Source organism: Esox lucius, chromosome 7, assembly GCF_011004845.1.
Source record: "Esox lucius isolate fEsoLuc1 chromosome 7, fEsoLuc1.pri, whole genome shotgun sequence".
Taxonomy (NCBI): domain Eukaryota; kingdom Metazoa; phylum Chordata; class Actinopteri; order Esociformes; family Esocidae; genus Esox; species Esox lucius.
In genome coordinates, this window is record NC_047575.1 from 18,345,298 (window position 1) to 18,357,701 (window position 12,404).

Genomic DNA, 12,404 nt, shown 5'->3' on the forward strand with positions numbered 1-12,404 from the left:
ACAACTCATGCCCAAAGAACTTAAACATACCCATATGAGGCAATGCACGTTGAAGCTGTCAGATAATGTTCACGTGTAGAATAGTGCTGTACTCTGACAACATGCTCAAGATTGTAAACAGAGGGAATGAAGTACTTAACATGTTGCATGTACCGAACAGCTGGAATGGTGTTTAAAGAACAAGCATCGTCAGTATAAGCGTAGCTGCACTTCCAATGTAGATCCACCAAAGAAATATAAGACAAAACATAGACAAGTCAAGCTCAAAGTCGTCAAACACATCCATATGAGGCAAAGAACATTGAGGCCATCAGACCATGTTACCGTGTAGACTAGTGGTGTACAATGACAACTGGCTCAAGAGAGCAAACACAGGTCATTTTATTACTTATCTTGTTGCATTTGGACAACATACGGCATGGGGTTCAGAGGAAAAGCATCATCAGCAAAACCGTGGATGCACTCCCAATGAAGGACCTGCAAAGGAATGTAAAGCAAAACATAGACAAGTCAAGCTCAAAGTTTTCAAACACATTCATATGAGGCAATGCATGTTGACGGCGTCAGATAATGTTAACTTGAGGACTAGAGCTGTACTATGACTACTGGCTCAAGATTGTAAACAGGACATTTTAGTACTTAACTTCTTGCGTTTGGCCAACAGCAGACATGGAGTTTATGGGACAAGCATCGTCAGTAGAAGTCTAGCTGCAGATCCAATGTAGAACCTCGAAAGAAATATAAGGCGAAACATAGACAACTCATGCCCAAAGAACTTAAACATACCCATATGAGGCAATGCACGTTGAAGCTGTCAGATAATGTTCACGTGTAGAATAGTGCTGTACTCTGACAACATGCTCAAGATTGTAAACAGAGGGAATGAAGTACTTAACATGTTGCATGTACCGAACAGCTGGAATGGTGTTTAAAGAACAAGCATCGTCAGTATAAGCGTAGCTGCACTTCCAATGTAGAACCTCGAAAGAAATGTAACGCAAAATGTAGACAACTCAAGCTCAAAGTCGTCAGATATTTTCATATAAGGCAACAAACATTGAGGCCGTCAGAACGTTACCGCGTAGACAGTGCCTTGCAATGACAAACGTCTCAAGAGAGTAAACACAGGCAATTTAATTACTTATCTTATTGCATTTTGGCCAACAGCAGGCATGGACTTTACGGTACAAGCATCATCAGTTTAAGCCTAGCTGCACTTCCAATGTTGAACCTCGAAATAAATGTAAGGCAAAACATAGACAAGTCAAGCTCAAAGTCGTCAAACACATCCATATGAGAGAATGCACGTTAACGCCATCAGATAATGTTAACTTGAAGACTAGTACTGTACAATGACAACTGGCTCAAGATTGGAAACACAGGTAATTTTAGTACTCAACTTGTTGCGTTTGGCCAACAGCAGGCATGGAGTTTATGGGGCAAGCATCATCAGTAGAAGTCTAGCTGCACATCCAATGTAGAACCTCGAAAAAAATATAAGGCGAAACATAGACAACTCATGCCCAAAGAACTTAAACATACCCATATGAGGCAATGCACGTTGAAGCTGTCAGATAATGTTCACGTGTAGAATAGTGCTGTACTCTGACAACATGCTCAAGATTGTAAACAGAGGGAATGAAGTACTTAACATGTTGCATGTACCGAACAGCTGGAATGGTGTTTAAAGAACAAGCATCGTCAGTATAAGCGTAGCTGCACTTCCAATGTAGATCCACCAAAGAAATATAAGACAAAACATAGACAAGTCAAGCTCAAAGTCGTCAAACACATCCATATGAGGCAAAGAACATTGAGGCCATCAGACCATGTTACCGTGTAGACTAGTGGTGTACAATGACAACTGGCTCAAGAGAGCAAACACAGGTCATTTTATTACTTATCTTGTTGCATTTGGACAACATACGGCATGGGGTTCAGAGGAAAAGCATCATCAGCAAAACCGTGGATGCACTCCCAATGAAGGACCTGCAAAGGAATGTAAAGCAAAACATAGACAAGTCAAGCTCAAAGTTTTCAAACACATTCATATGAGGCAATGCATGTTGACGGCGTCAGATAATGTTAACTTGAGGACTAGAGCTGTACTATGACTACTGGCTCAAGATTGTAAACAGGACATTTTAGTACTTAACTTCTTGCGTTTGGCCAACAGCAGACATGGAGTTTATGGGACAAGCATCGTCAGTAGAAGTCTAGCTGCAGATCCAATGTAGAACCTCGAAAGAAATATAAGGCGAAACATAGACAACTCATGCCCAAAGAACTTAAACATACCCATATGAGGCAATGCACGTTGAAGCTGTCAGATAATGTTCACGTGTAGAATAGTGCTGTACTCTGACAACATGCTCAAGATTGTAAACAGAGGGAATGAAGTACTTAACATGTTGCATGTACCGAACAGCTGGAATGGTGTTTAAAGAACAAGCATCGTCAGTATAAGCGTAGCTGCACTTCCAATGTAGAACCTCGAAAGAAATGTAACGCAAAATGTAGACAACTCAAGCTCAAAGTCGTCAGATATTTTCATATAAGGCAACAATCATTGAGGCCATCAGACCATGTTACCGTGTAGACTAGTGCGTGTACAATGACAACTTACTCAAGAGAGTAAACACAGGCAATTTAATTACTTATCTTATTGCATTTTGGCCAACAGCAGGCATGGACTTTACGGTACAAGCATCATCAGTTTAAGCCTAGCTGCACTTCCAATGTTGAACCTCGAAATAAATGTAAGGCAAAACATAGACATGTCAAGCTCAAAGTCGTCAAACACATCCATATGAGAGAATGCACGTTAACGCCATCAGATAATGTTAACTTGAAGACTAGTACTGTACAATGACAACTGGCTCAAGATTGGAAACACAGGTAATTTTAGTACTCAACTTGTTGCGTTTGGCCAACAGCAGGCATGGAGTTTATGGGGCAAGCATCATCAGTAGAAGTCTAGCTGCACATCCAATGTAGAACCTCGAAAAAAATATAAGGCGAAACATAGACAACTCATGCCCAAAGAACTTAAACATACCCATATGAGGCAATGCACGTTGAAGCTGTCAGATAATGTTCACGTGTAGAATAGTGCTGTACTCTGACAACATGCTCAAGATTGTAAACAGAGGGAATGAAGTACTTAACATGTTGCATGTACCGAACAGCTGGAATGGTGTTTAAAGAACAAGCATCGTCAGTATAAGCGTAGCTGCACTTCCAATGTAGATCCACCAAAGAAATATAAGACAAAACATAGACAAGTCAAGCTCAAAGTCGTCAAACACATCCATATGAGGCAAAGAACATTGAGGCCATCAGACCATGTTACCGTGTAGACTAGTGGTGTACAATGACAACTGGCTCAAGAGAACAAACACAGGTCATTTTATTACTTATCTTGTTGCATTTGGACAACATACGGCATGGGGTTCAGAGGAAAAGCATCATCAGCAAAACCGTGGATGCACTCCCAATGAAGGACCTGCAAAGGAATGTAAAGCAAAACATAGACAAGTCAAGCTCAAAGTTTTCAAACACATTCATATGAGGCAATGCATGTTGACGGCGTCAGATAATGTTAACTTGAGGACTAGAGCTGTACTATGACTACTGGCTCAAGATTGTAAACAGGACATTTTAGTACTTAACTTCTTGCGTTTGGCCAACAGCAGACATGGAGTTTATGGGACAAGCATCGTCAGTAGAAGTCTAGCTGCAGATCCAATGTAGAACCTCGAAAGAAATATAAGGCGAAACATAGACAACTCATGCCCAAAGAACTTAAACATACCCATATGAGGCAATGCACGTTGAAGCTGTCAGATAATGTTCACGTGTAGAATAGTGCTGTACTCTGACAACATGCTCAAGATTGTAAACAGAGGGAATGAAGTACTTAACATGTTGCATGTACCGAACAGCTGGAATGGTGTTTAAAGAACAAGCATCGTCAGTATAAGCGTAGCTGCACTTCCAATGTAGAACCTCGAAAGAAATGTAACGCAAAATGTAGACAACTCAAGCTCAAAGTCGTCAGATATTTTCATATAAGGCAACAAACATTGAGGCCGTCAGAACGTTACCGCGTAGACAGTGCCTTGCAATGACAAACGTCTCAAGAGAGTAAACACAGGCAATTTAATTACTTATCTTATTGCATTTTGGCCAACAGCAGGCATGGACTTTACGGTACAAGCATCATCAGTTTAAGCCTAGCTGCACTTCCAATGTTGAACCTCGAAATAAATGTAAGGCAAAACATAGACAAGTCAAGCTCAAAGTCGTCAAACACATCCATATGAGAGAATGCACGTTAACGCCATCAGATAATGTTAACTTGAAGACTAGTACTGTACAATGACAACTGGCTCAAGATTGGAAACACAGGTAATTTTAGTACTCAACTTGTTGCGTTTGGCCAACAGCAGGCATGGAGTTTATGGGGCAAGCATCATCAGTAGAAGTCTAGCTGCACATCCAATGTAGAACCTCGAAAAAAATATAAGGCGAAACATAGACAACTCATGCCCAAAGAACTTAAACATACCCATATGAGGCAATGCACGTTGAAGCTGTCAGATAATGTTCACGTGTAGAATAGTGCTGTACTCTGACAACATGCTCAAGATTGTAAACAGAGGGAATGAAGTACTTAACATGTTGCATGTACCGAACAGCTGGAATGGTGTTTAAAGAACAAGCATCGTCAGTATAAGCGTAGCTGCACTTCCAATGTAGATCCACCAAAGAAATATAAGACAAAACATAGACAAGTCAAGCTCAAAGTCGTCAAACACATCCATATGAGGCAAAGAACATTGAGGCCATCAGACCATGTTACCGTGTAGACTAGTGGTGTACAATGACAACTGGCTCAAGAGAACAAACACAGGTCATTTTATTACTTATCTTGTTGCATTTGGACAACATACGGCATGGGGTTCAGAGGAAAAGCATCATCAGCAAAACCGTGGATGCACTCCCAATGAAGGACCTGCAAAGGAATGTAAAGCAAAACATAGACAAGTCAAGCTCAAAGTTTTCAAACACATTCATATGAGGCAATGCATGTTGACGCCGTCAGATAATGTTAACTTGAGGACTAGAGCTGTACTATGACTACTGGCTCAAGATTGTAAACAGGACATTTTAGTACTTAACTTCTTGCGTTTGGCCAACAGCAGACATGGAGTTTATGGGACAAGCATCGTCAGTAGAAGTCTAGCTGCAGATCCAATGTAGAACCTCGAAAGAAATATAAGGCGAAACATAGACAACTCATGCCCAAAGAACTTAAACATACCCATATGAGGCAATGCACGTTGAAGCTGTCAGATAATGTTCACGTGTAGAATAGTGCTGTACTCTGACAACATGCTCAAGATTGTAAACAGAGGGAATGAAGTACTTAACATGTTGCATGTACCGAACAGCTGGAATGGTGTTTAAAGAACAAGCATCGTCAGTATAAGCGTAGCTGCACTTCCAATGTAGAACCTCGAAAGAAATGTAACGCAAAATGTAGACAACTCAAGCTCAAAGTCGTCAGATATTTTCATATAAGGCAACAATCATTGAGGCCATCAGACCATGTTACCGTGTAGACTAGTGGTGTACAATGACAACTTACTCAAGAGAGCAAACACAGGTCATTTTATTACTTATCTTGTTGCATTGGGACAACATACGGCATGGGGTTCAGAGGAAAAGCATCATCAGCAAAACCGTGGATGCACTCCCAATGAAGGACCTGCAAAGGAATGTAAAGCAAAACATAGACAAGTCAAGCTCAAAGTTTTCAAACACATTCATATGAGGCAATGCATGTTGACGCCGTCAGATAATGTTAACTTGAGGACTAGAGCTGTACTATGACTACTGGCTCAAGATTGTAAACAGGACATTTTAGTACTTAACTTCTTGCGTTTGGCCAACAGCAGACATGGAGTTTATGGGACAAGTATCATCAGTAGAAGTCTAGCTGCACTTCCAATGTAGATCCACCAAAGAAATATAAGACAAAACATAGACAAGTCAAGCTCAAAGTCGTCAAACACATCCATATGAGGCAAAGAACATTGAGGCCATCAGACCATGTTACCGTGTAGACTAGTGGTGTACAATGACAACTGGCTCAAGAGAGCAAACACAGGTCATTTTATTACTTATCTTGTTGCATTGGGACAACATACGGCATCGGGTTCAGAGGAAAAGAATCATCAGTAAAACCGTGGATGCACTCCCAATGAAGGACCTGCAAAGGAATGTAAAGCAAAACATAGACAAGTCAAGCTCAAAGTCTTCAAACACATTCATATGAGGCAATGCATGTTGACGCCATCAGATGATGTTAACTTGAGGACTAGAGTATGAGATTCGTAATTCCGCACTTAACTCTCGTTCGCTCTCAAATTATTCTGATTTCCGGAATATTGTATATAACTCGCAGGCTAGTCAGGGAGAAAATATTAAAATGCGTGCGACTCAAGAGTTGGGATGTCTGCATGAACTGTATGGCTTTTGCCACTGGCAGTTATTAGCTTATTAGCCAGTAATAGCTAGGCCTACTAGTATATTACTACTTGGAATGGTCATAAGAATTGAGCAGTTGCTAGCGAGACTGAAGACAAACTTTACACTGCCAAAGCTATTTCATTTCATGTCACAACAACGTTCGTTTTTCTTTCCTTCGTGAATGAAAGTGATGCAATACCCATCAATGTAGGTGACGATAACACCTTTTCCTCATGTGAAAAGACGAGAGAATCGTCGAAACCCTTCCTCTTTTACTGGGTTTTCGCCTAAATTACCCCAAAAAGCTAGCACTGATGCATATTTCGAAAATACAAAATCCACCCAGAACACTTGGCATACTATTTTCAGTGTACCATAATGTTTGGAGACGTACTAATCTTCTCGCATACTAATCTGGCATATTATATAGTATGCAAGTATGCGATTTGCGATTCAGACCGATTTGCGATTCAGACCTTGATTTGGGCCTTGGCGGAACTTCTAATTGTTCCTGTACGGTTTTTAGGCAAAATAGATCTGGGATTGCTTACTTTAACGGGACAAGCCTCATTAACACATGTATTTCGATGAACATAGTCTAATGTGCAGTTTGTCGGTTACTAACCTTATTCGATCGTGGTGGGCCAATATCTTTGCGCCGATTTTTCTTTTCATTTCACTTTGGCTAGGTAGTCTCGTACTTAGATATTTTTAATCTGCCCTACATTCCGATATCTAAATCGTTTTACACTACTCGTAAAACCTTCCTCTGCGGATAACAATGTTTCTTGTTCTTTCGTTGTGCTGGTATTTGTTTTGCAGAAGCTGCACAGAAGGAATTTATATAATAACAATGCCCTAGGATAACGTCACAATGAAGGGCGTATCCTACAAAACAGCTGTACGTCCAGCTTATATTCGCCCTGAACGAGACCTAACTTAATTTCATCTGTACCTGGCTATTATTCTTATATGCTTCATTGTTTCACCTTATTTAGCTTAGCCTTGAAAGGCTATGAACTTTTATAACAAATAAACGTACATTTGTTATTCAGCACATTCAGTCGAAGCCTGGCGTCATGTAAGCCTTTTAAGACTGATATAGTGTTATGACTGAGCTGTCCATCAGCACCACAAAGTCCTTCTCTGACCCCTTATGGAGGTTGTCCTTCACTCGCGCGTTGGGCAATAATTTAGGTGTTTTAAAGGTTGTTGAAAGGCAAATGTCAAATAAATAGCCATTCGAGATGTAGGGTTACTTTTTAAGTTTGCTCCTTTGTATTCAGGCCTACGTTGTTTTAGTTAATCTAAAAATATCAAACTGAACGGGCAAACAAACTTTCTTCCATATATCCTACCACCCACGGACAAACTATAGCTGTGGCTTTGTAGTAGGTTAGGTTACCTTGCTGCACAGCAGTCTGTGCACAAAAAAGCATTGTAGTTTTCTTTGTAAACAGTGCTAGGGAAACAAAACCAAAAGATTGCTGTTAAACTTACATTTACACTGAGTGTAAATGTTAAGAAATAAAAGAGCATTTTATAATGTCTATAAACTTTACCCAGCACCAGGATATTTCGGATTAAAAGATGGTTGCAATTGCTTCAGGGCTGAAACATGGCCACAACTGGATCTTCCAAAATGGCAATTACTCATTGTCATTAAAATAATGTGTTCTCCAATATTATGAAAAATATATCAAAAAAGGCTCTGTACTGTTATCCTTGCAAAGGGAGGGTGCACAACGTACTGAAGAAAAATGGGTCTGTTAAGTTTACCACTATATTATAGGTAAAACACATTATTATGATTATTGAAATGTGTAATTTCAGTTTCTTCATTGAATGGTGTTAATGAAGTACAATATATGTATCTTGTCCTGGAAGGGACCAGGTTAGAGTATTTCAACACGTACAAAAATCTTTGTATTTGGCTTTACTGCTCACTCTCATTTAATACCATATCATAGACCTGCAGTCGGAAGTTATATCCCAAATTGGTTTCTTGTTCCACAATAAAGCATCCTTCACACATTAAGGTATATGTAATTTACCAATCTGCCATACATCTTGTAATCTGTACATCCTTCAACGCTCTACAATGTGACCTCACTCTGGATAGTTGGCCCTCCATTCACAAATGACGCCAGATTAATTGGTACCAACTCATTTACGTCACTTTATGGTAAATACTGTCTCTTGTCTCTGTGGAAGACGGAACAGTGTTCGCAATTTATCAAGCAAAACGTCTTATAACAGTTGCATAACAGTTACTTATTTCAGGTTTAATCGTATATACAGGAACAAGTACCAGGACAAACACAATCTACAAGTACAGAGACCCACACAGTGTTGTGTCCTGACAGAGAGGGCATCCCAGTGGTGATGAGAGCCCACCTGGCAAGACCGCAAGGGTGGACAGTATCACGCCTTTCTGTTCACCTTCGCACCCCTGGGCCAGACTGCACTTAATCTTAGACCACGCTGAAGAGATGAGTCTTTAGCAGACACTTGAAGGTTTGCAGTGAGTCTGCATTTCTAACCTTAATTGGCAGATCATTCCACAGTAGTGGAGCTCTATGAAAGAAAGATCCGCTTCCGACTGTTCATTTGGATTTTCTAGGTACAATTAGAAGGCCTGGATCTTGTGATCTTAGGTTATGTGTAGGTATGTATTGCTGGACCATTTCAGCAAGGTAAGTGAGAGCAAGTCCATGTATTGCTTTATAGGTAAAACAGTAAAACCTTAAAACAAACATTTCTGTTTTTCCTGAGTTTAAAAGCAAGAAGTTCTCCGTCATGCACTTCCTACTGTAATGTGCGTAGGAAGAAGAGGAAAAGCATCAGATACCAAATCAGGTAATAACAAACCGTTTATAGCATCATTAAGCAAACAGCACACTACATGGCAAAAACACAAAACACACTGCACAATAACCCACGAGTTGAGAACAGAAAGCAGTGTAACTTTAAGCAATGGTAATCAACACAACGAGACACAGGTGTGGGGAAGGTCAGTTGCTGTCATCATTGCCATGCCAGTGGTTAGTACACCGGTGAGGCTGAGCACAGTCGAGGGGTTGGCACTGCCACACAAAGTTGGGTGACTTTCTGAAATGCATGCTTCCAAAATAGCTGATTTTGGGGATTTTACATGTTTAATCGAAATACACAACAGTGTGTCATCAGCATAACAGTGAAAATTGACATTGTGATTCCGGATGACATCACCCAGAGGCAGCATATATAGTGAAAACAATAATGGGCACAAAACCGAGCCTTCAGGTACACCAAAACATACCATTGATTTGTCAGAGGATATGCCATCTGCACATATTAACTGATATCTTTCAGATAAATATGTTTTAAACAAGGCTAGAATGTGTCTGCATAGCCCAATATGGGTTTATAATCTCTAATATGGTTTCTAAGCACTAAGATAAAGAAACAACAGAACAGATGCGGAACCTTTGTCTGAGGCCAAAGGTCATTTGTTACCTTCACAAGTGCAGTCTCAGTGCTATGATGGGGTCTGAAACTGGACTGGAGCATTTCGTAAATGCTTTTCATAAAAGTGGACAGAATCTAACAGCCTCTTCGTTGTACTGTCATATTATATATTACTTGTTTGCTTACAAAATACTTAAACAGAATTGTAATAATGTTTAATTCTTGTCCAGAACAGAAGTACTCCTTTCTAAGCCATTGCTTCAGCTACTAGTTGTAGAAAGTTGCAAAGCTATGCTTACAAGGCTCTGAAGATTACAGTTTCTCCACCAAGACTGGCCCACTGAGATTGACCAGCAGTCTTCACATTATTATACTGTATCTAAACCAATAAAGGAACCAGGCAAGCCCAGTTCAGCCGACCTGCAATTCAAATCAATAAATACTGTTGCCCTCCCCGGATTGGAACGTGGGTACCCCGCATGAGAGGCACTACAAGGATTAACCACTATGCCACGGCACTACATGTTTCCCCACTGGCTAGACACCATTAAGCATGACTAATGTTTCTTACAAATTTTACCACAAGCGTGGTGGAGGTATGTCATGAAAAATTACTTGGTACGTTCTTTCCGTTTCTGATACAGCCAGCACATTTAAACTCTAAATTTGCAACTGGCTATATGTTATGTTATTTTACAGTTGTTGATTGCTAGATAACGCAGAGTTGATGAATGCAACATTTCACTGTAGCTTGCTATTAGCTTTAAAATAGGGACCTTAAAAAATCATCAAGAGGCAGGCAGGCGTAGGCTAAATGGTGGATTTATTGGTAACACATTATTTGGATAGACAATCTGTATATGCTTTACAGACATAAAGACAGATCCACAAACTATATCAATAACATTTCAATAAAAAATCTACTAAAACTAACCAGAATCTTAAACCTGATTCTCTACCTAACCTTAACCATTTTTCTAATGCTTACAATAACCCTTATTCTAAAACTAACCATAACCTTAGCAAGCCTAAACTTAGGTTTTTATAATATGAACAACTGTAGAGCCTCTACAGATGCTAATTAAGACTATCCAAATAAAGTGTAGCAGATTTATTTATTTACACAATGGTCCCAGATCTCAATCCAATCGATCATCTGTGGGATGTGCTGGACAAACAAGTCTGATCTTGGAGGCCCACCTCGCATCTTACAGGACTTGAAGGATCTGCTGCTAATGTCTTGGAGCCAGATAACAAAGAACACTTTCTGAGGTCTAGTGGAGTCCATGCCTCAACGGATCAGGGCTGTTTTGGTGGCAAAAGGTGGAACTTGTTAAATGCACACGTGTGCCTTATTGTCATTAACATTTACTCAATCAATCGCTTAGTCTTTCACCCACACTTACATATAAGTTTGACTGTTTTTGGTAGAACTTTTGAACTGTTTAGAATATCTGCTCTGTAGTATTCTCTATTGTAGTATTCTGTATTGGAGTTTAAGTAAATTTTCTTATTACACAATTAATGTGTTTGTGTCCTCTATACCTATATTCTGAGGCTCTCAATAGATTCAGTGGTTGGAGTTGGGTAAATACTCCTTGACAATTTGTGTTGCTACTTTCTGATTATGTTTCTGGCTACCTTTAAAATCAAAACATATTGATCATTTAATAATTGTTGAAAAAGTGCTAAAATGTTTGTTTTCAACTTCCAAATAGGTGTCCAATGATTAATAAAAAATAATTAATAGCTAAATGATTGTATCCTAATTGCAGGCCCGGTTCCAAAGGGGGCATTGCCCCCTCAGTTAGAAAGTCATGCTCAGTTTTTTCCCCCATATACACAGCCAATCATATATGAATTTGACCCAGTCCGATCGTCATAATCAACACCACAAGATCATCACAGATCAACGCTTATTGATCGGCTTTACGTGTGTATATATGTTTCAAAATGTTTCATATTGGGTGGGGGTTGCGCAGTGATTAGACTCATTTAAACAAAATGCACCCTCAGTCATGTCATCCTGGCACTGGCACTGGCACTGGCCCTGTCTAACTGAAGTAGCTGTTGAGTAGTATCATGATTTTGCATACCATTGCATGAATGACTGCCTGACACAATTTATTATTATACAAACCCGATTCCAAATAAGTTGGGACACTGTACAATTGTGAATAAAAACAGAAGGCAATGATATGGAAGTTTCAAATTTCAATATTTTATTCAGAATACAACATAGATACAACATAAAATTAAGGTATTTGGTATTTTATTTTAAAAGACATTTTTATATATCTTTGCCCATCTCTGAGCTGAAAGCACAGCTATAGAAATATTCAGCCGATGAATAGAATTTTACATTATAACATTTTCAAATGATTGTTCATGCTACAGGTACTTTTTATATCATACAT